Below are 22,790 nucleotides of genomic sequence, written 5' to 3' on the forward strand. Positions count from 1 at the left end.
AAGTGACAATCGACCTCAATGGGCTTCAATGGATGTTAATCGACGATATCTGACAAAGTTAGATGCAAACTCACTCAAATATATGAGAAATGTTGAAATTCGACTTTAAATTAGGAAGATAGACTTAGAAAATTTTCACTCAACACAAAGTGACAATCGACCTCAATGGGCTTCAATCAATGTTAATCGACGATATCTGACAAAGTTAGATGCAAACTCACTCAAATATATTAGAAATGTTGAAATTCGACTTCAAATTAGGAAGATAGACTTAGAAAATTTTCACTCAACACAAAGTGACAATCGACCTCAATGGGCTTCAATGGATGTTAATCGACGATATCTGACAAAGTTAGATGCAAACTCACTCAAATATATGAGAAATGTTGAAATTCGACTTTAAATTAGGAAGATAGACTTAGAAAATTTTCACTCAACACAAAGTGACAATCGACCTCAATGGGCTTCAATGGATGTTAATCGACGATATCTGACAAAGTTAGACGCAAACTCACTCAAATATATGAGAAATGTTGAAATTCGACTTTAAATTAGGAAGATAGACTTAGAAAATTTTCACTCAACACAAAGTGACAATCGACCTCAATGGGCTTCAATCAATGTTAATCGACGATATCTGACAAAGTTAGATGCAAACTCACTCAAATATATTAGAAATGTTGAAATTCGACTTCAAATTAGGAAGATAGACTTAGAAAATTTTCACTCAACACAAAGTGACAATCGACCTCAATGGGCTTCAATGGATGTTAATCGACGATATCTGACAAAGTTAGATGCAAACTCACTCAAATATATTAGAAATGTTGAAATTCGACTTCAAATTAGGAAGATAGATTTAGAAAATTTTCACTCAACACAAAGTGACAATCGACCTCAATGGGCTTCAATCAATGTTAATCGACGATATCTGACAAAGTTAGATGCAAACTCACTCAAATATATGAGAAATGTTGAAATTCGACTTTAAATTAGGAAGATAGACTTAGAAAATTTTCACTCAACACAAAGTGACAATCGACCTCAATGGGCTTCAATCAATGTTAATCGACGATATCTGACAAAGTTAGATGCAAACTCACTCAAATATATGAGAAATGTTGAAATTCGACTTTAAATTAGGAAGATAGACTTAGAAAATTTTCACTCAACACAAAGTGACAATCGACCTCAATGGGCTTCAATCAATGTTAATCGACGATATCTGACAAAGTTAGATGCAAACTCACTCAAATATATTAGAAATGTTGAAATTCGACTTTAAATTAGGAAGATAGACTTAGAAAATTTTCACTCAACACAAAGTGACAATCGACCTCAATGGGCTTCAATGGATGTTAATCGACGATATCTGACAAAGTTAGACGCAAACTCACTCAAATATATGAGAAATGTTGAAATTCGACTTTAAATTAGGAAGATAGACTTAGAAAATTTTCACTCAACACAAAGTGACAATCGACCTCAATGGGCTTCAATGGATGTTAATCGACGATATCTGACAAAGTTAGACGCAAACTCACTCAAATATATGAGAAATGTTGAAATTCGACTTCAAATTAGGAAGATAGACTTAGAAAATTTTCACTCAACACAAAGTGACAATCGACCTCAATGGGCTTCAATCAATGTTAATCGACGATATCTGACAAAGTTAGATGCAAACTCACTCGAATATATTAGAAATGTTGAAATTCGACTCCAAATTAGGAAGATAGACTTAGAAAATTTTCACTCAACACAAAGTGACAATCGACCTCAATGGGCTTCAATGGATGTTAATCGACGATATCTCACAAAGTTAGACGCAAACTCACTCAAATATATGAGAAATGTTGAAATTCGACTTTAAATTAGGAAGATAGACTTAGAAAATTTTCACTCAACACAAAGTGACAATCGACCTCAATGGGCTTCAATCAATGTTAATCGACGATATCTGACAAAGTTAGACGCCATCTCACTCAAATATATGAGAAATGTTGAAATTCGACTTTAAATTAGGAAGATAGACTTAGAAAATTTTCACTCAACACAAAGTGACAATCGACCTCAATGGGCTTCAATGGATGTTAATCGACGATATCTGACAAAGTTAGATGCAAACTCACTCAAATATATGAGAAATGTTGAAATTCGACTTTAAATTAGGAAGATAGACTTAGAAAATTTTCACTCAACACAAAGTGACAATCGACCTCAATGGGCTTCAATCAATGTTAATCGACGATATCTGACAAAGTTAGATGCAAACTCACTCGAATATATTAGAAATGTTGAAATTCGACTTCAAATTAGGAAGATAGACTTAGAAAATTTTCACTCAACACAAAGTGACAATCGACCTCAATGGGCTTCAATGGATGTTAATCGACGATATCTCACAAAGTTAGACGCAAACTCACTCAAATATATGAGAAATGTTGAAATTCGACTTTAAATTAGGAAGATAGACTTAGAAAATTCTCACTCAACACAAAGTGACAATCGACCTCAATGGGCTTCAATCAATGTTAATCGACGATATCTGACAAAGTTAGATGCAAACTCACTCAAATATATTAGAAATGTTGAAATTCGACTTCAAATTAGGAAGATAGACTTAGAAAATTTTCACTCAACACAAAGTGACAATCGACCTCAATGGGCTTCAATGGATGTTAATCGACGATATCTGACAAAGTTAGACGCAAACTCACTCAAATATATGAGAAATGTTGAAATTCGACTTTAAATTAGGAAGATAGACTTAGAAAATTTTCACTCAACACAAAGTGACAATCGACCTCAATGGGCTTCAATCAATGTTAATCGACGATATCTGACAAAGTTAGACGCAAACTCACTCAAATATATGAGAAATGTTGAAATTCGACTTTAAATTAGGAAGATAGACTTAGAAAATTTTCACTCAACACAAAGTGACAATCGACCTCAATGGGCTTCAATGGATGTTAATCGACGATATCTGACAAAGTTAGATGCAAACTCACTCAAATATATGAGAAATGTTGAAATTCGACTTTAAATTAGGAAGATAGACTTAGAAAATTTTCACTCAACACAAAGTGACAATCGACCTCAATGGGCTTCAATCAATGTTAATCGACGATATCTGACAAAGTTAGATGCAAACTCACTCGAATATATTAGAAATGTTGAAATTCGACTTCAAATTAGGAAGATAGACTTAGAAAATTTTCACTCAACACAAAGTGACAATCGACCTCAATGGGCTTCAATGGATGTTAATCGACGATATCTGACAAAGTTAGACGCAAACTCACTCAAATATATGAGAAATGTTGAAATTCGACTTTAAATTAGGAAGATAGACTTAGAAAATTTTCACTCAACACAAAGTGACAATCGACCTCAATGGGCTTCAATGGATGTTAATCGACGATATCTGACAAAGTTAGATGCAAACTCACTCAAATATATGAGAAATGTTGAAATTCGACTTTAAATTAGGAAGATAGACTTAGAAAATTTTCACTCAACACAAAGTGACAATCGACCTCAATGGGCTTCAATCAATGTTAATCGACGATATCTGACAAAGTTAGATGCAAACTCACTCGAATATATTAGAAATGTTGAAATTCGACTTCAAATTAGGAAGATAGACTTAGAAAATTTTCACTCAACACAAAGTGACAATCGACCTCAATGGGCTTCAATGGATGTTAATCGACGATATCTCACAAAGTTAGACGCAAACTCACTCAAATATATGAGAAATGTTGAAATTCGACTTTAAATTAGGAAGATAGACTTAGAAAATTTTCACTCAACACAAAGTGACAATCGACCTCAATGGGCTTCAATCAATGTTAATCGACGATATCTGACAAAGTTAGATGCAAACTCACTCGAATATATTAGAAATGTTGAAATTCGACTTCAAATTAGGAAGATAGACTTAGAAAATTTTCACTCAACACAAAGTGACAATCGACCTCAATGGGCTTCAATGGATGTTAATCGACGATATCTCACAAAGTTAGACGCAAACTCACTCAAATATATGAGAAATGTTGAAATTCGACTTTAAATTAGGAAGATAGACTTAGAAAATTTTCACTCAACACAAAGTGACAATCGACCTCAATGGGCTTCAATCAATGTTAATCGACGATATCTGACAAAGTTAGACGCCATCTCACTCAAATATATGAGAAATGTTGAAATTCGACTTTAAATTAGGAAGATAGACTTAGAAAATTTTCACTCAACACAAAGTGACAATCGACCTCAATGGGCTTCAATGGATGTTAATCGACGATATCTGACAAAGTTAGATGCAAACTCACTCAAATATATGAGAAATGTTGAAATTCGACTTTAAATTAGGAAGATAGACTTAGAAAATTTTCACTCAACACAAAGTGACAATCGACCTCAATGGGCTTCAATCAATGTTAATCGACGATATCTGACAAAGTTAGATGCAAACTCACTCGAATATATTAGAAATGTTGTAATTCGACTTCAAATTAGGAAGATAGACTTAGAAAATTTTCACTCAACACAAAGTGACAATCGACCTCAATGGGCTTCAATGGATGTTAATCGACGATATCTCACAAAGTTAGACGCAAACTCACTCAAATATATGAGAAATGTTGAAATTCGACTTTAAATTAGGAAGATAGACTTAGAAAATTCTCACTCAACACAAAGTGACAATCGACCTCAATGGGCTTCAATCAATGTTAATCGACGATATCTGACAAAGTTAGATGCAAACTCACTCAAATATATTAGAAATGTTGAAATTCGACTTCAAATTAGGAAGATAGACTTAGAAAATTTTCACTCAACACAAAGTGACAATCGACCTCAATGGGCTTCAATGGATGTTAATCGACGATATCTGACAAAGTTAGACGCAAACTCACTCAAATATATGAGAAATGTTGAAATTCTACTTTAAATTAGGAAGATAGACTTAGAAAATTTTCACTCAACACAAAGTGACAATCGACCTCAATGGGCTTCAATCAATGTTAATCGACGATATCTGACAAAGTTAGACGCAAACTCACTCAAATATATGAGAAATGTTGAAATTCGACTTTAAATTAGGAAGATAGACTTAGAAAATTTTCACTCAACACAAAGTGACAATCGACCTCAATGGGCTTCAATGGATGTTAATCGACGATATCTGACAAAGTTAGATGCAAACTCACTCAAATATATGAGAAATGTTGAAATTCGACTTTAAATTAGGAAGATAGACTTAGAAAATTTTCACTCAACACAAAGTGACAATCGACCTCAATGGGCTTCAATCAATGTTAATCGACGATATCTGACAAAGTTAGATGCAAACTCACTCGAATATATTAGAAATGTTGAAATTCGACTTCAAATTAGGAAGATAGACTTAGAAAATTTTCACTCAACACAAAGTGACAATCGACCTCAATGGGCTTCAATGGATGTTAATCGACGATATCTGACAAAGTTAGACGCAAACTCACTCAAATATATGAGAAATGTTGAAATTCGACTTTAAATTAGGAAGATAGACTTAGAAAATTTTCACTCAACACAAAGTGACAATCGACCTCAATGGGCTTCAATCAATGTTAATCGACGATATCTGACAAAGTTAGACGCAAACTCACTCAAATATATGAGAAATGTTGAAATTCGACTTTAAATTAGGAAGATAAACTTAGAAAATTTTCACTCAACACAAAGTGACAATCGACCTCAATGGGCTTCAATGGATGTTAATCGACGATATCTGACAAAGTTAGACGCAAACTCACTCAAATATATGAGAAATGTTGAAATTCGACTTTAAATTAGGAAGATAGACTTAGAAAATTTTCACTCAACACAAAGTGACAATCGACCTCAATGGGCTTCAATCAATGTTAATCGACGATATCTGACAAAGTTAGATGCAAACTCACTCGAATATATTAGAAATGTTGAAATTCGACCTCAAATTAGGAAGATAGACTTAGAAAATTTTCACTCAACACAAAGTGACAATCGACCTCAATGGGCTTCAATCAATGTTAATCGACGATATCTGACAAAGTTAGATGTAAACTCACTCAAATATATTAGAAATGTTGAAATTCGACTTCAAATTAGGAAGATAGACTTAGAAAATTTTCACTCAACACAAAGTGACAATCGACCTCAATGGGCTTCAATGGATGTTAATCGACGATATCTGACAAAGTTAGACGCAAACTCACTCAAATATATGAGAAATGTTGAAATTCGACTTTAAATTAGGAAGATAGACTTAGAAAATTTTCACTCAACACAAAGTGACAATCGACCTCAATGGGCTTCAATGGATGTTAATCGACGATATCTGACAAAGTTAGACGCAAACTCACTCAAATATATGAGAAATGTTGAAATTCGACTTTAAATTAGGAAGATAGACTTAGAAAATTTTCACTCAACACAAAGTGACAATCGACCTCAATGGGCTTCAATGGATGTTAATCGACGATATCTGACAAAGTTAGATGCAAACTCACTCAAATATATGAGAAATGTTGAAATTCGACTTTAAATTAGGAAGATAGACTTAGAAAATTTTCACTCAATACAAAGTGACAATCGACCTCAATGGGCTTCAATGGATGTTAATCGACGATATCTGACAAAGTTAGACGCAAACTCACTCAAATATATGAGAAATGTTGAAATTCGACTTCAAATTAGGAAGATAGACTTAGAAAATTTTCACTCAACACAAAGTGACAATCGACCTCAATGGGCTTCAATCAATGTTAATCGACGATATCTGACAAAGTTAGATGCAAACTCACTCAAATATATTAGAAATGTTGAAATTCGACTTCAAATTAGGAAGATAGACTTAGAAAATTTTCACTCAACACAAAGTGACAATCGACCTCAATGGGCTTCAATGGATGTTAATCGACGATATCTGACAAAGTTAGACGCAAACTCACTCAAATATATGAGAAATGTTGAAATTCGACTTTAAATTAGGAAGATAGACTTAGAAAATTTTCACTCAACACAAAGTGACAATCGACCTCAATGGGCTTCAATCAATGTTAATCGACGATATCTGACAAAGTTAGACGCAAACTCACTCAAATATATGAGAAATGTTGAAATTCGACTTTAAATTAGGAAGATAGACTTAGAAAATTTTCACTCAACACAAAGTGACAATCGACCTCAATGGGCTTCAATGGATGTTAATCGACGATATCTGACAAAGTTAGATGCAAACTCACTCAAATATATGAGAAATGTTGAAATTCGACTTTAAATTAGGAAGATAGACTTAGAAAATTTTCACTCAACACAAAGTGACAATCGACCTCAATGGGCTTCAATCAATGTTAATCGACGATATCTGACAAAGTTAGACGCCATCTCACTCAAATATATGAGAAATGTTGAAATTCGACTTTAAATTAGGAAGATAGACTTAGAAAATTTTCACTCAACACAAAGTGACAATCGACCTCAATGGGCTTCAATGGATGTTAATCGACGATATCTGACAAAGTTAGATGCAAACTCACTCAAATATATGAGAAATGTTGAAATTCGACTTTAAATTAGGAAGATAGACTTAGAAAATTTTCACTCAACACAAAGTGACAATCGACCTCAATGGGCTTCAATCAATGTTAATCGACGATATCTGACAAAGTTAGATGCAAACTCACTCGAATATATTAGAAATGTTGTAATTCGACTTCAAATTAGGAAGATAGACTTAGAAAATTTTCACTCAACACAAAGTGACAATCGACCTCAATGGGCTTCAATGGATGTTAATCGACGATATCTCACAAAGTTAGACGCAAACTCACTCAAATATATGAGAAATGTTGAAATTCGACTTTAAATTAGGAAGATAGACTTAGAAAATTCTCACTCAACACAAAGTGACAATCGACCTCAATGGGCTTCAATCAATGTTAATCGACGATATCTGACAAAGTTAGATGCAAACTCACTCAAATATATTAGAAATGTTGAAATTCGACTTCAAATTAGGAAGATAGACTTAGAAAATTTTCACTCAACACAAAGTGACAATCGACCTCAATGGGCTTCAATGGATGTTAATCGACGATATCTGACAAAGTTAGACGCAAACTCACTCAAATATATGAGAAATGTTGAAATTCGACTTTAAATTAGGAAGATAGACTTAGAAAATTTTCACTCAACACAAAGTGACAATCGACCTCAATGGGCTTCAATCAATGTTAATCGACGATATCTGACAAAGTTAGACGCAAACTCACTCAAATATATGAGAAATGTTGAAATTCGACTTTAAATTAGGAAGATAGACTTAGAAAATTTTCACTCAACACAAAGTGACAATCGACCTCAATGGGCTTCAATGGATGTTAATCGACGATATCTGACAAAGTTAGATGCAAACTCACTCAAATATATGAGAAATGTTGAAATTCGACTTTAAATTAGGAAGATAGACTTAGAAAATTTTCACTCAACACAAAGTGACAATCGACCTCAATGGGCTTCAATCAATGTTAATCGACGATATCTGACAAAGTTAGATGCAAACTCACTCGAATATATTAGAAATGTTGAAATTCGACTTCAAATTAGGAAGATAGACTTAGAAAATTTTCACTCAACACAAAGTGACAATCGACCTCAATGGGCTTCAATGGATGTTAATCGACGATATCTGACAAAGTTAGACGCAAACTCACTCAAATATATGAGAAATGTTGAAATTCGACTTTAAATTAGGAAGATAGACTTAGAAAATTTTCACTCAACACAAAGTGACAATCGACCTCAATGGGCTTCAATCAATGTTAATCGACGATATCTGACAAAGTTAGACGCAAACTCACTCAAATATATGAGAAATGTTGAAATTCGACTTTAAATTAGGAAGATAAACTTAGAAAATTTTCACTCAACACAAAGTGACAATCGACCTCAATGGGCTTCAATGGATGTTAATCGACGATATCTGACAAAGTTAGACGCAAACTCACTCAAATATATGAGAAATGTTGAAATTCGACTTTAAATTAGGAAGATAGACTTAGAAAATTTTCACTCAACACAAAGTGACAATCGACCTCAATGGGCTTCAATCAATGTTAATCGACGATATCTGACAAAGTTAGATGCAAACTCACTCGAATATATTAGAAATGTTGAAATTCGACCTCAAATTAGGAAGATAGACTTAGAAAATTTTCACTCAACACAAAGTGACAATCGACCTCAATGGGCTTCAATCAATGTTAATCGACGATATCTGACAAAGTTAGATGTAAACTCACTCAAATATATTAGAAATGTTGAAATTCGACTTCAAATTAGGAAGATAGACTTAGAAAATTTTCACTCAACACAAAGTGACAATCGACCTCAATGGGCTTCAATGGATGTTAATCGACGATATCTGACAAAGTTAGACGCAAACTCACTCAAATATATGAGAAATGTTGAAATTCGACTTTAAATTAGGAAGATAGACTTAGAAAATTTTCACTCAACACAAAGTGACAATCGACCTCAATGGGCTTCAATGGATGTTAATCGACGATATCTGACAAAGTTAGACGCAAACTCACTCAAATATATGAGAAATGTTGAAATTCGACTTTAAATTAGGAAGATAGACTTAGAAAATTTTCACTCAACACAAAGTGACAATCGACCTCAATGGGCTTCAATGGATGTTAATCGACGATATCTGACAAAGTTAGATGCAAACTCACTCAAATATATGAGAAATGTTGAAATTCGACTTCAAATTAGGAAGATAGACTTAGAAAATTTTCACTCAACACAAAGTGACAATCGACCTCAATGGGCTTCAATGGATGTTAATCGACGATATCTGACAAAGTTAGATGCAAACTCACTCAAATATATGAGAAATGTTGAAATTCGACTTTAAATTAGGAAGATAGACTTAGAAAATTTTCACTCGACACAAAGTGACAATCGACCTCAATGGGCTTCAATCAATGTTAATCGACGATATCTGACAAAGTTAGACGCAAACTCACTCAAATATATGAAAAATGTTGAAATTCGACTTTAAATTAGGAAGATAGACTTAGAAAATTTTCACTCAACACAAAGTGACAATCGACCTCAATGGGCTTCAATCAATGTTAATCGACGATATCTGACAAAGTTAGATGCAAACTCACTCAAATATATTAGAAATGTTGAAATTCGACTTCAAATTAGGAAGATAGACTTAGAAAATTTTCACTCAACACAAAGTGACAATCGACCTCAATGGGCTTCAATGGATGTTAATCGACGATATCTGACAAAGTTAGACGCAAACTCACTCAAATATATGAGAAATGTTGAAATTCGACTTTAAATTAGGAAGATAGACTTAGAAAATTTTCACTCAACACAAAGTGACAATCGACCTCAATGGGCTTCAATCAATGTTAATCGACGATATCTGACAAAGTTAGACGCAAACTCACTCAAATATATGAGAAATGTTGAAATTCGACTTTAAATTAGGAAGATAGACTTAGAAAATTTTCACTCAACACAAAGTGACAATCGACCTCAATGGGCTTCAATGGATGTTAATCGACGATATCTGACAAAGTTAGATGCAAACTCACTCAAATATATGAGAAATGTTGAAATTCGACTTTAAATTAGGAAGATAGACTTAGAAAATTTTCACTCAACACAAAGTGACAATCGACCTCAATGGGCTTCAATCAATGTTAATCGACGATATCTGACAAAGTTAGATGCAAACTCACTCGAATATATTAGAAATGTTGAAATTCGACCTCAAATTAGGAAGATAGACTTAGAAAATTTTCACTCAACACAAAGTGACAATCGACCTCAATGGGCTTCAATCAATGTTAATCGACGATATCTGACAAAGTTAGATGCAAACTCACTCAAATATATTAGAAATGTTGAAATTCGACTTCAAATTAGGAAGATAGACTTAGAAAATTTTCACTCAACACAAAGTGACAATCGACCTCAATGGGCTTCAATGGATGTTAATCGACGATATCTGACAAAGTTAGACGCAAACTCACTCAAATATATGAGAAATGTTGAAATTCGACTTTAAATTAGGAAGATAGACTTAGAAAATTTTCACTCAACACAAAGTGACAATCGACCTCAATGGGCTTCAATGGATGTTAATCGACGATATCTGACAAAGTTAGATGCAAACTCACTCAAATATATGAGAAATGTTGAAATTCGACTTTAAATTAGGAAGATAGACTTAGAAAATTTTCACTCAACACAAAGTGACAATCGACCTCAATGGGCTTCAATGGATGTTAATCGACGATATCTGACAAAGTTAGACGCAAACTCACTCAAATATATGAGAAATGTTGAAATTCGACTTTAAATTAGGAAGATAGACTTAGAAAATTTTCACTCAACACAAAGTGACAATCGACCTCAATGGGCTTCAATCAATGTTAATCGACGATATCTGACAAAGTTAGATGCAAACTCACTCAAATATATTAGAAATGTTGAAATTCGACTTCAAATTAGGAAGATAGACTTAGAAAATTTTCACTCAACACAAAGTGACAATCGACCTCAATGGGCTTCAATGGATGTTAATCGACGATATCTGACAAAGTTAGATGCAAACTCACTCAAATATATGAGAAATGTTGAAATTCGACTTTAAATTAGGAAGATAGACTTAAAAAATTTTCACTCAACACAAAGTGACAATCGACCTCAATGGGCTTCAATCAATGTTAATCGACGATATCTGACAAAGTTAGATGCAAACTCACTCGAATATATTAGAAATGTTGAAATTCGACTTCAAATTAGGAAGATAGACTTAGAAAATTTTCACTCAACACAAAGTGACAATCGACCTCAATGGGCTTCAATGGATGTTAATCGACGATATCTGACAAAGTTAGACGCAAACTCACTCAAATATATGAGAAATGTTGAAATTCGACTTTAAATTAGGAAGATAGACTTAGAAAATTTTCACTCAACACAAAGTGACAATCGACCTCAATGGGCTTCAATCAATGTTAATCGACGATATCTGACAAAGTTAGACGCAAACTCACTCAAATATATGAGAAATGTTGAAATTCGACTTTAAATTAGGAAGATAGACTTAGAAAATTTTCACTCAACACAAAGTGACAATCGACCTCAATGGGCTTCAATGGATGTTAATCGACGATATCTGACAAAGTTAGATGCAAACTCACTCAAATATATGAGAAATGTTGAAATTCGACTTTAAATTAGGAAGATAGACTTAGAAAATTTTCACTCAACACAAAGTGACAATCGACCTCAATGGGCTTCAATCAATGTTAATCGACGATATCTGACAAAGTTAGATGCAAACTCACTCGAATATATTAGAAATGTTGAAATTCGACCTCAAATTAGGAAGATAGACTTAGAAAATTTTCACTCAACACAAAGTGACAATCGACCTCAATGGGCTTCAATGGATGTTAATCGACGATATCTGACAAAGTTAGACGCAAACTCACTCGAATATATTAGAAATGTTGAAATTCGACTTCAAATTAGGAAGATAGACTTAGAAAATTTTCACTCAACACAAAGTGACAATCGACCTCAATGGGCTTCAATGGATGTTAATCGACGATATCTGACAAAGTTAGACGCAAACTCACTCAAATATATGAGAAATGTTGAAATTCGACTTTAAATTAGGAAGATAGACTTAGAAAATTTTCACTCAACACAAAGTGACAATCGACCTCAATGGGCTTCAATGGATGTTAATCGACGATATCTGACAAAGTTAGACGCAAACTCACTCAAATATATGAGAAATGTTGAAATTCGACTTTAAATTAGGAAGATAGACTTAGAAAATTTTCACTCAACACAAAGTGACAATCGACCTCAATGGGCTTCAATGGATGTTAATCGACGATATCTGACAAAGTTAGATGCAAACTCACTCAAATATATGAGAAATGTTGAAATTCGACTTTAAATTAGGAAGATAGACTTAGAAAATTTTCACTCAACACAAAGTGACAATCGACCTCAATGGGCTTCAATGGATGTTAATCGACGATATCTGACAAAGTTAGACGCAAACTCACTCAAATATATGAGAAATGTTGAAATTCGACTTCAAATTAGGAAGATAGACTTAGAAAATTTTCACTCAACACAAAGTGACAATCGACCTCAATGGGCTTCAATGGATGTTAATCGACGATATCTGACAAAGTTAGATGCAAACTCACTCAAATATATGAGAAATGTTGAAATTCGACTTTAAATTAGGAAGATAGACTTAAAAAATTTTCACTCAACACAAAGTGACAATCGACCTCAATGGGCTTCAATCAATGTTAATCGACGATATCTGACAAAGTTAGATGCAAACTCACTCAAATATATTAGAAATGTTGAAATTCGACTTCAAATTAGGAAGATAGACTTAGAAAATTTTCACTCAACACAAAGTGACAATCGACCTCAATGGGCTTCAATGGATGTTAATCGACGATATCTGACAAAGTTAGATGCAAACTCACTCAAATATATGAGAAATGTTGAAATTCGACTTTAAATTAGGAAGATAGACTTAAAAAATTTTCACTCAACACAAAGTGACAATCGACCTCAATGGGCTTCAATCAATGTTAATCGACGATATCTGACAAAGTTAGATGCAAACTCACTCGAATATATTAGAAATGTTGAAATTCGACTTCAAATTAGGAAGATAGACTTAGAAAATTTTCACTCAACACAAAGTGACAATCGACCTCAATGGGCTTCAATGGATGTTAATCGACGATATCTGACAAAGTTAGACGCAAACTCACTCAAATATATGAGAAATGTTGAAATTCGACTTTAAATTAGGAAGATAGACTTAGAAAATTTTCACTCAACACAAAGTGACAATCGACCTCAATGGGCTTCAATCAATGTTAATCGACGATATCTGACAAAGTTAGACGCAAACTCACTCAAATATATGAGAAATGTTGAAATTCGACTTTAAATTAGGAAGATAGACTTAGAAAATTTTCACTCAACACAAAGTGACAATCGACCTCAATGGGCTTCAATGGATGTTAATCGACGATATCTGACAAAGTTAGATGCAAACTCACTCAAATATATGAGAAATGTTGAAATTCGACTTTAAATTAGGAAGATAGACTTAGAAAATTTTCACTCAACACAAAGTGACAATCGACCTCAATGGGCTTCAATCAATGTTAATCGACGATATCTGACAAAGTTAGATGCAAACTCACTCGAATATATTAGAAATGTTGAAATTCGACCTCAAATTAGGAAGATAGACTTAGAAAATTTTCACTCAACACAAAGTGACAATCGACCTCAATGGGCTTCAATCAATGTTAATCGACGATATCTGACAAAGTTAGATGCAAACTCACTCAAATATATTAGAAATGTTGAAATTCGACTTCAAATTAGGAAGATAGACTTAGAAAATTTTCACTCAACACAAAGTGACAATCGACCTCAATGGGCTTCAATGGATGTTAATCGACGATATCTGACAAAGTTAGACGCAAACTCACTCAAATATATGAGAAATGTTGAAATTCGACTTTAAATTAGGAAGATAGACTTAGAAAATTTTCACTCAACACAAAGTGACAATCGACCTCAATGGGCTTCAATGGATGTTAATCGACGATATCTGACAAAGTTAGACGCAAACTCACTCAAATATATGAGAAATGTTGAAATTCGACTTTAAATTAGGAAGATAGACTTAGAAAATTTTCACTCAACACAAAGTGACAATCGACCTCAATGGGCTTCAATGGATGTTAATCGACGATATCTGACAAAGTTAGATGCAAACTCACTCAAATATATGAGAAATGTTGAAATTCGACTTTAAATTAGGAAGATAGACTTAGAAAATTTTCACTCAACACAAAGTGACAATCGACCTCAATGGGCTTCAATGGATGTTAATCGACGATATCTGACAAAGTTAGACGCAAACTCACTCAAATATATGAGAAATGTTGAAATTCGACTTCAAATTAGGAAGATAGACTTAGAAAATTTTCACTCAACACAAAGTGACAATCGACCTCAATGGGCTTCAATCAATGTTAATCGACGATATCTGACAAAGTTAGACGCAAACTCACTCAAATATATGAGAAATGTTGAAATTCGACTTTAAATTAGGAAGATAGACTTAGAAAATTTTCACTCAACACAAAGTGACAATCGACCTCAATGGGCTTCAATGGATGTTAATCGACGATATCTGACAAAGTTAGATGCAAACTCACTCAAATATATGAGAAATGTTGAAATTCGACTTTAAATTAGGAAGATAGACTTAGAAAATTTTCACTCAACACAAAGTGACAATCGACCTCAATGGGCTTCAATCAATGTTAATCGACGATATCTGACAAAGTTAGATGCAAACTCACTCGAATATATTAGAAATGTTGAAATTCGACCTCAAATTAGGAAGATAGACTTAGAAAATTTTCACTCAACACAAAGTGACAATCGACCTCAATGGGCTTCAATCAATGTTAATCGACGATATCTGACAAAGTTAGATGCAAACTCACTCAAATATATTAGAAATGTTGAAATTCGACTTCAAATTAGGAAGATAGACTTAGAAAATTTTCACTCAACACAAAGTGACAATCGACCTCAATGGGCTTCAATGGATGTTAATCGACGATATCTGACAAAGTTAGACGCAAACTCACTCAAATATATGAGAAATGTTGAAATTCGACTTTAAATTAGGAAGATAGACTTAGAAAATTTTCACTCAACACAAAGTGACAATCGACCTCAATGGGCTTCAATGGATGTTAATCGACGATATCTGACAAAGTTAGACGCAAACTCACTCAAATATATGAGAAATGTTGAAATTCGACTTTAAATTAGGAAGATAGACTTAGAAAATTTTCACTCAACACAAAGTGACAATCGACCTCAATGGGCTTCAATGGATGTTAATCGACGATATCTGACAAAGTTAGATGCAAACTCACTCAAATATATGAGAAATGTTGAAATTCGACTTTAAATTAGGAAGATAGACTTAGAAAATTTTCACTCAACACAAAGTGACAATCGACCTCAATGGGCTTCAATGGATGTTAATCGACGATATCTGACAAAGTTAGACGCAAACTCACTCAAATATATGAGAAATGTTGAAATTCGACTTCAAATTAGGAAGATAGACTTAGAAAATTTTCACTCAACACAAAGTGACAATCGACCTCAATGGGCTTCAATGGATGTTAATCGACGATATCTGACAAAGTTAGATGCAAACTCACTCAAATATATGAGAAATGTTGAAATTCGACTTTAAATTAGGAAGATAGACTTAGAAAATTTTCACTCAACACAAAGTGACAATCGACCTCAATGGGCTTCAATCAATGTTAATCGACGATATCTGACAAAGTTAGACGCAACTCACTCAAATATATGAAAAATGTTGAAATTCGACTTTAAATTAGGAAGATAGACTTAGAAAATTTTCACTCAACACAAAGTGACAATCGACCTCAATGGGCTTCAATCAATGTTAATCGACGATATCTGACAAAGTTAGATGCAAACTCACTCAAATATATTAGAAATGTTGAAATTCGACTTCAAATTAGGAAGATAGACTTAGAAAATTTTCACTCAACACAAAGTGACAATCGACCTCAATGGGCTTCAATGGATGTTAATCGACGATATCTGACAAAGTTAGACGCAAACTCACTCAAATATATGAGAAATGTTGAAATTCGACTTTAAATTAGGAAGATAGACTTAGAAAATTTTCACTCAACACAAAGTGACAATCGACCTCAATGGGCTTCAATGGATGTTAATCGACGATATCTGACAAAGTTAGATGCAAACTCACTCAAATATATGAGAAATGTTGAAATTCGACTTTAAATTAGGAAGATAGACTTAGAAAATTTTCACTCAACACAAAGTGACAATCGACCTCAATGGGCTTCAATGGATGTTAATCGACGATATCTGACAAAGTTAGACGCAAACTCACTCAAATATATGAGAAATGTTGAAATTCGACTTCAAATTAGGAAGATAGACTTAGAAAATTTTCACTCAACACAAAGTGACAATCGACCTCAATGGGCTTCAATCAATGTTAATCGACGATATCTGACAAAGTTAGACGCAAACTCACTCAAATATATGAGAAATGTTGAAATTCGACTTTAAATTAGGAAGATAGACTTAGAAAATTTTCACTCAACACAAAGTGACAATCGACCTCAATGGGCTTCAATGGATGTTAATCGACGATATCTGACAAAGTTAGATGCAAACTCACTCAAATATATGAGAAATGTTGAAATTCGACTTTAAATTAGGAAGATAGACTTAGAAAATTTTCACTCAACACAAAGTGACAATCGACCTCAATGGGCTTCAATCAATGTTAATCGACGATATCTGACAAAGTTAGATGCAAACTCACTCGAATATATTAGAAATGTTGAAATTCGACCTCAAATTAGGAAGATAGACTTAGAAAATTTTCACTCAACACAAAGTGACAATCGACCTCAATGGGCTTCAATCAATGTTAATCGACGATATCTGACAAAGTTAGATGCAAACTCACTCAAATATATTAGAAATGTTGAAATTCGACTTCAAATTAGGAAGATAGACTTAGAAAATTTTCACTCAACACAAAGTGACAATCGACCTCAATGGGCTTCAATGGATGTTAATCGACGATATCTGACAAAGTTAGACGCAAACTCACTCAAATATATGAGAAATGTTGAAATTCGACTTTAAATTAGGAAGATAGACTTAGAAAATTTTCACTCAACACAAAGTGACAATCGACCTCAATGGGCTTCAATGGATGTTAATCGACGATATCTGACAAAGTTAGACGCAAACTCACTCAAATATATGAGAAATGTTGAAATTCGACTTTAAATTAGGAAGATAGACTTAGAAAATTTTCACTCAACACAAAGTGACAATCGACCTCAATGGGCTTCAATGGATGTTAATCGACGATATCTGACAAAGTTAGATGCAAACTCACTCAAATATATGAGAAATGTTGAAATTCGACTTTAAATTAGGAAGATAGACTTAGAAAATTTTCACTCAACACAAAGTGACAATCGACCTCAATGGGCTTCAATGGATGTTAATCGACGATATCTGACAAAGTTAGACGCAAACTCACTCAAATATATGAGAAATGTTGAAATTCGACTTCAAATTAGGAAGATAGACTTAGAAAATTTTCACTCAACACAAAGTGACAATCGACCTCAATGGGCTTCAATGGATGTTAATCGACGATATCTGACAAAGTTAGATGCAAACTCACTCAAATATATGAGAAATGTTGAAATTCGACTTTAAATTAGGAAGATAGACTTAGAAAATTTTCACTCAACACAAAGTGACAATCGACCTCAATGGGCTTCAATCAATGTTAATCGACGATATCTGACAAAGTTAGACGCAACTCACTCAAATATATGAAAAATGTTGAAATTCGACTTTAAATTAGGAAGATAGACTTAGAAAATTTTCACTCAACACAAAGTGACAATCGACCTCAATGGGCTTCAATCAATGTTAATCGACGATATCTGACAAAGTTAGATGCAAACTCACTCAAATATATTAGAAATGTTGAAATTCGACTTCAAATTAGGAAGATAGACTTAGAAAATTTTCACTCAACACAAAGTGACAATCGACCTCAATGGGCTTCAATGGATGTTAATCGACGATATCTGACAAAGTTAGACGCAAACTCACTCAAATATATGAGAAATGTTGAAATTCGACTTTAAATTAGGAAGATAGACTTAGAAAATTTTCACTCAACACAAAGTGACAATCGACCTCAATGGGCTTCAATCAATGTTAATCGACGATATCTGACAAAGTTAGACGCAAACTCACTCAAATATATGAGAAATGTTGAAATTCGACTTTAAATTAGGAAGATAGACTTAGAAAATTTTCACTCAACACAAAGTGACAATCGACCTCAATGGGCTTCAATGGATGTTAATCGACGATATCTGACAAAGTTAGATGCAAACTCACTCAAATATATGAGAAATGTTGAAATTCGACTTTAAATTAGGAAGATAGACTTGAAAAATTTTCACTCAACACAAAGTGACAATCGACCTCAATGGGCTTCAATGGATGTTAATCGACGATATCTGACAAAGTTAGACTCAAACTCACTCAAATATATGAGAAATGTTGAAATTCGACTTTAAATTAGGAAGATAGACTTAGAAAATTTTCACTCAACACAAAGTGACAATCGACCTCAATGGGCTTCAATGGATGTTAATCGACGATATCTGACAAAGTTAGACGCAAACTCACTCAAATATATGAGAAATGTTGAAATTCGACTTCAAATTAGGAAGATAGACTTAGAAAATTTTCACTCAACACAAAGTGACAATCGACCTCAATGGGCTTCAATGGATGTTAATCGACGATATCTGACAAAGTTAGATGCAAACTCACTCAAATATATGAGAAATGTTGAAATTCGACTTTAAATTAGGAAGATAGACTTAGAAAATTTTCACTCAACACAAAGTGACAATCGACCTCAATGGGCTTCAATCAATGTTAATCGACGATATCTGACAAAGTTAGATGCAAACTCACTCGAATATATTAGAAATGTTGAAATTCGACTTCAAATTAGGAAGATAGACTTAGAAAATTTTCACTCAACACAAAGTGACAATCGACCTCAATGGGCTTCAATGGATGTTAATCGACGATATCTGACAAAGTTAGACGCAAACTCACTCAAATATATGAAAAATGTTGAAATTCGACTTTAAATTAGGAAGATAGACTTAGAAAATTTTCACTCAACACAAAGTGACAATCGACCTCAATGGGCTTCAATCAATGTTAATCGACGATATCTGACAAAGTTAGATGCAAACTCACTCAAATATATTAGAAATGTTGAAATTCGACTTCAAATTAGGAAGATAGACTTAGAAAATTTTCACTCAACACAAAGTGACAATCGACCTCAATGGGCTTCAATGGATGTTAATCGACGATATCTGACAAAGTTAGACGCAAACTCACTCAAATATATGAGAAATGTTGAAATTCGACTTTAAATTAGGAAGATAGACTTAGAAAATTTTCACTCAACACAAAGTGACAATCGACCTCAATGGGCTTCAATCAATGTTAATCGACGATATCTGACAAAGTTAGATGCAAACTCACTCAAATATATTAGAAATGTTGAAATTCGACTTCAAATTAGGAAGATAGACTTAGAAAATTTTCACTCAACACAAAGTGACAATCGACCTCAATGGGCTTCAATGGATGTTAATCGACGATATCTGACAAAGTTAGATGCAAACTCACTCGAATATATGAGAAATGTTGAAATTCGACTTTAAATTAGGAAGATAGACTTAGAAAATTTTCACTCAACACAAAGTGACAATCGACCTCAATGGGCTTCAATCAATGTTAATCGACGATATCTGACAAAGTTAGATGCAAACTCACTCAAATATATTAGAAATGTTGAAATTCGACTTCAAATTAGGAAGATAGACTTAGAAAATTTTCACTCATTACAAAGTGACAATCGACCTCAATGGGCTTCAATGGATGTTAATCGACGATATCTGACAAAGTTAGATGCAAACTCACTCAAATATATGAGAAATGTTGAAATTCGACTTTAAATTAGGAAGATAGACTTAGAAAATTTTCACTCAACACAAAGTGACAATCGACCTCAATGGGCTTCAATGGATGTTAATCGACGATATCTGACAAAGTTAGATGCAAACTCACTCAAATATATGAGAAATGTTGAAATTCGACTTTAAATTAGGAAGATAGACTTAGAAAATTTTCACTCAACACAAAGTGACAATCGACCTCAATAGGCTTCAATCAATGTTAATCGACGATATCTGACAAAGTTAGATGCAAACTCACTCAAATATATTAGAAATGTTGAAATTCGACTTCAAATTAGGAAGATAGACTTAGAAAATTTTCACTCAACACAAAGTGACAATCGACCTCAATGGGCTTCAATGGATGTTAATCGACGATATCTGACAAAGTTAGACGCAAACTCACTCAAATATATGAGAAATGTTGAAATTCGACTTTAAATTAGGAAGATAGACTTAGAAAATTTTCACTCAACACAAAGTGACAATCGACCTCAATGGGCTTCAATCAATGTTAATCGACGATATCTGACAAAGTTAGACGCAAACTCACTCAAATATATGAGAAATGTTGAAATTCGACTTTAAATTAGGAAGATAGACTTAGAAAATTTTCACTCAACACAAAGTGACAATCGACCTCAATGGGCTTCAATGGATGTTAATCGACGATATCTGACAAAGTTAGATGCAAACTCACTCAAATATATGAGAAATGTTGAAATTCGACTTTAAATTAGGAAGATAGACTTAGAAAATTTTCACTCAACACAAAGTGACAATCGACCTCAATGGGCTTCAATGGATGTTAATCGACGATATCTGACAAAGTTAGACGCAAACTCACTCAAATATATGAGAAATGTTGAAATTCGACTTTAAATTAGGAAGATAGACTTAGAAAATTTTCACTCAACACAAAGTGACAATCGACCTCAATGGGCTTCAATGGATGTTAATCGACGATATCTGACAAAGTTAGATGCAAACTCACTCAAATATATGAGAAATGTTGAAATTCGACTTTAAATTAGGAAGATAGACTTAGAAAATTTTCACTCAACACAAAGTGACAATCGACCTCAATGGGCTTCAATGGATGTTAATCGACGATATCTGACAAAGTTAGACGCAAACTCACTCAAATATATGAGAAATGTTGAAATTCGACTTCAAATTAGGAAGATAGACTTAGAAAATTTTCACTCAACACAAAGTGACAATCGACCTCAATGGGCTTCAATGGATGTTAATCGACGATATCTGACAAAGTTAGACGCAAACTCACTCAAATATATGAGAAATGTTGAAATTCGACTTCAAATTAGGAAGATAGACTTAGAAAATTTTCACTCAACACAAAGTGACAATCGACCTCAATGGGCTTCAATGGATGTTAATCGACGATATCTGACAAAGTTAGATGCAAACTCACTCAAATATATGAGAAATGTTGAAATTCGACTTTAAATTAGGAAGATAGACTTAGAAAATTTTCACTCAACACAAAGTGACAATCGACCTCAATGGGCTTCAATCAATGTTAATCGACGATATCTGACAAAGTTAGATGCAAACTCACTCGAATATATTAGAAATGTTGAAATTCGACTTCAAATTAGGAAGATAGACTTAGAAAATTTTCACTCAACACAAAGTGACAATCGACCTCAATGGGCTTCAATGGATGTTAATCGACGATATCTGACAAAGTTAGACGCAAACTCACTCAAATATATGAAAAATGTTGAAATTCGACTTTAAATTAGGAAGATAGACTTAGAAAATTTTCACTCAACACAAAGTGACAATCGACCTCAATGGGCTTCAATCAATGTTAATCGACGATATCTGACAAAGTTAGATGCAAACTCACTCAAATATATTAGAAATGTTGAAATTCGACTTCAAATTAGGAAGATAGACTTAGAAAATTTTCACTCATTACAAAGTGAC

This window comes from Diorhabda carinulata, chromosome 11 (assembly GCF_026250575.1).
Source record: "Diorhabda carinulata isolate Delta chromosome 11, icDioCari1.1, whole genome shotgun sequence".
NCBI lineage: Eukaryota > Metazoa > Arthropoda > Insecta > Coleoptera > Chrysomelidae > Diorhabda > Diorhabda carinulata.